Genomic DNA, 4,098 nt, shown 5'->3' with positions numbered 1-4,098 from the left:
ATGCAGAGATAGGGAAAGGATTGGCCGTAGGAAAGTTCCTTCCATTTACCAGCACGCTCACAGAGATTGTATAAATCCCTTAAAATATTGGGATTGAAAGTGCCATTAAGGGGTCATTTGGAGCATTGTCCAATGGGTATTGGGACCAGGCCTGATTACAGAGAAAAATAAGCTTTCATGGCTTAAGATCAGGCATTAGGCAGAGGGGCCCAAGGTTGGCTAGGAGACATCCCAGTGGGGAGTCTGAAGGAATTTGGGATGGTCCAACTCCCATGGTGAGGCCTGACCTGAGGAGAGATATAGCAGGCATCCTTGAAATATCAGGTCCTCAGGAGAGAGAAATGTGGATCACAATGCCCAGAGGGAATGTCTTCACCACGGGGGCATCCACAGTCCCAAGTGGGGAGCCCAGTTCCCAGAGAGAGGGCAAGCTGCGACCTAGGGCTAGGGTTTTTGAGGAAATGAGAGAGAGAGAGATCACAGCTCAGCATGTGAGGAGGACTCACCGAGGGATAGAGGACCTTGAGGGAAGATTGGCCGGTGGTGGATGGCAGTTGGAGGCACACTGGTGCAGAGGAACTTCCCTGTGAACTACTGAGAGAGTGGCATTTTCTAGGATCAGGGGTCCTGGTAAAGCAGCTCAGATCTCAGAGGAAAGCTGGGAGAGCAAGGTCAGTGCCGGGAACTCAACCTGATCCGGGTTTCAGCACCAAATGTTAGGAAAAACACCATTTTCAAAGAAAGCTCACGAGAAAAGTCTCACATCCATAGAGCAAAGTTTAATGGCAGACCCAAACTGCCAAGCTGGATGGGGAAAAGATGGCACGGCCCCAAGTCTGGGCGAGGTGTGGCTTTTACGGAAGGAGGAAGGTAAGGAAGTTAACACATGCACAGTAGTCTCTGGTAGGGGTGAGGACTGTCTTAGAGCATGGGAATTTGTTTAAGGGTGGGGCTACCATTTTGGCTGATTAACAAAATGGTGACATTGTTGTTCTATCAAATAGCATACTTAATTTTAATAGATACTTGTAAAAATTCTGTCATTAAGTTAATTATTCATTAAGTTAAAAAACAGTGTTGAGAAAGAGAACTCAGCAAGGATTGACACTTGGTTTCTGACAAAGTGACACTTCTGAGGACTTAGGGGAAGGCCACAGTTTTCTTTTCTTCTTTTTTTTTTTTTAATAATGCTTCACTAATTTACCTGTCATTTTGTGCAGGGCCATGGTAATCTCTGTTTTGTTCCAATTTTAGTGTATGTGCTGCCGAAGTGAGCACAAGGCCTCTGTTTTTAATAAGTGGTGCTGGGATAGTTAGGTATATTTATGGTAGAAAATCAAATTGGTCCTTGGATCACATCTAATACAAAAATCACCTCCAGGTGGCTTATAGACTTACATATATAAAACAAAACAATAAAACTTGTATAGAATAAGGAAAATATCTTTATGGTTGACCTTGGGTAGGAAGTGATCTCCTAAACATGGCACAAAAAGTAGTAAATAAGAGGAAACAATTGAAGAAATAGATTTCATTAAAATTAAGAAGTTCTAATGGGCTTTGGTGGTTCAGGCCTGTAATCCTAGCTTCTTGGGAGTCAGAGATCAGGAGGATGATGATTTGAGACCAGCCTTGGCAACAAAACTGAGACCTTATCTCAAAAATATCCAACATGGAAAGGGCTGGCAGAGTGACTCAAGTATAGAGTGTTTGGCTCACAAGTGTGAAACTCTGAGTTCAAACCACAGTACCACAAAAAAAGTTCTGCTTATTGCTATACATCTTTGAGGTAGTGACAAGGCAACCACAGAAAGCAAGACTAAACTTTCAATTCTAACCAATGTACTCAGACTATACCAAGAATTCTTATGAATTAGTAAACAAACAAGATTTCCAATCCAATAAAAAAGTGAGCAAGAACTTTCCTGAATGAGGAATCCTAATGATCCCTGTGTGTATAAAGTGATATTCAATCAGCACAGCCCCTGGGCAGACTGAACTCCACCCTTCCCTCCCAGCAAAACTGAAAACCATTAACAGCGAACTGTGATCTAACACAGACACTGGAGGTTGGGGTGGAATGCTGAACCTGCCCTGGAGACAAGGAACCCATCTCTCAATGCTGAACTCTTAGGGGTGGGGCAAGGAGCCCAGCTCTCAGCACTGAACTCTCAGTGATACACCATAAAGCAGCAAAAGCTGAGAGCAGGGGTAGGCTCACAAGTCAACTGCCCATTGGAGCCACCAGCATCCAGCAGAGATTGGGAGAGGCATAAAGTTTGACAGAGGGAGTGGAGTGACAAACTAACCCCTCAAACTAGCTCCTCAGAGGAGCTGCCAGCACTCATCAGAGATCAGAAGCACAAAGACTGAGCGTGGAGGTGGGATGACAGGCCAACCTCCCAAAGCAGGGCAGGGGGTAGATCCTAGAGCTGATCTCTGGGACAGAAGGAAGCATTCAAAACTGAATTGTCCCACCTTGCTGCAGGAGGAGCTGGCCAAACAGAGCTGCAGCTGGAGGACAACACAGCTGCCACCTGCTGAAAACAACAGCTCTGACCATCCTACATGAGTTGGCAGTCTTACCTCACCTCACAGCTCCAACTAATCTTGTGGACAGAAGGTCCAAATACCACTCAAAGCCAGTCATCTGGTAAGACCACATCAGAGTGTCTGCTTGAATACAAATTCCAGGATTGGACACCTATGGAATAACTCCAGAACTTCTATTAACAGAATGAACTTTCTGTGGTTCCCGAACCTGGTGTTTTTTTATTGTGTTTCTTTTTCTTTCTTTATTCCTGTATTATTAATTCCATCATCACCATTCTCTTATCCTTATTCTCATCTTCCTCACTCTACCTCCTTCTCCTGTATACCATCTATTGTTCTCCCTCCCAACTACTCTTTCTGCCCCTTCTCATCCACTCTTTCCCCTATCTTCACCTCCCCTCCTGTCCTTCCCAACCTGTCACCACACTACCCCTCTCTCCTATACACTCACCACCTGCTGACTACTCTACTGTACCAACTGCACAGAACCCCAGCCCCTGGCAATCCCTGACACAAGCACCCTCTACTACAACAACAGAAATACACATAAACACACACAAGGACCACAAAACCAAGCAACCCCCATACCTCTTAACCCTCCCACCCCTTTTCCTATCCCCCTTTGTTTAGTGCCACCTTTACCAATTCTTCAAAATCTGTAACTAGCTTAATGACAATTACTACCCCCCCAACTCTGACTATTTATAATATTATTATGAAGGGGTTTTCTATATAATAAGTTAACAACTAGTCTGGCATAGAACCTGTGAAATTGATATTGCTAAATTGCACCTCAAGACCAGGGTCAGATAGAATACATCAACCTAGCTAACAACCAAGTCAGCCACAACACAAAAATTAAATCAAGGGAAAGAAATCAGGCAATCAAAACTACCAGCCAGCCTATCAAGAACATAGTTGCACAGCACCAAGTGGAGTGACAAGAAGAAAAAGAAGGGATGGAAAACACTGTCCTCAAAAAAACAATTCAATACAGGATTCATTGGGAAATGAAGAGAATTGATATCCAGACCCTGCCCTCAACAAAATAATGATAAGTATAACTAAAGAGCCCAGTGATGCCCATAAAAAACCCTCAAAGTAGAAATTGCTGAGAAATTCATGCAGGAGATATTAGATATGGTTAACCAGAATGAACAAGATGCACTCAAGAAATTTCAAGTCACCAAAAATAAAGAACATGAGATGACACAGAAAAAATTAAAGGAACTCAGCAAGGACCTCAACAAACATCAAAGTGAAATAAAGGACACTATAAAAAGAGAGATACATGAATTAAAGATTACAACACAAATTATAAAAGAGGAGTTGAACAAAGATATGGAAAACCTGAGAAGAAAGAATCAAACAGAAATTCTGGAAATAAAAACTCCCTATAGTCAAACAAAAAACACAGTGGAAGGCTACTCCAGCAGACTAGAACAAGTGGAAGACAGAATCTCAGAGTGCAAAGATAAGATAGAAATTGAAGGAAAAAAAACCAGAAGAAATCTTAGTCAAACAACTTAAAAGCTGTGAAAGGAA

General features: G+C 42.8%; 1 non-coding gene across 1 annotated transcript; it reads right to left on the bottom strand.

Annotated features, from left to right (window-relative positions):
* Positions 1-1,176: 1,176 nt before the first annotated feature.
* LOC141415227 (U6 spliceosomal RNA) lies at positions 1,177-1,278 on the bottom strand. Its single transcript, XR_012440231.1, has one exon. It is a non-coding gene; the product is annotated as a U6 spliceosomal RNA (small nuclear RNA).
* Between the last annotated feature and the right edge of the window lie 2,820 nt (positions 1,279-4,098).

This window comes from Castor canadensis, chromosome 12 (genome assembly GCF_047511655.1).
Source record: "Castor canadensis chromosome 12, mCasCan1.hap1v2, whole genome shotgun sequence".
In the NCBI taxonomy this organism is placed as follows: domain Eukaryota; kingdom Metazoa; phylum Chordata; class Mammalia; order Rodentia; family Castoridae; genus Castor; species Castor canadensis.
This window is presented reverse-complemented; position numbering and strand designations above follow the sequence as displayed.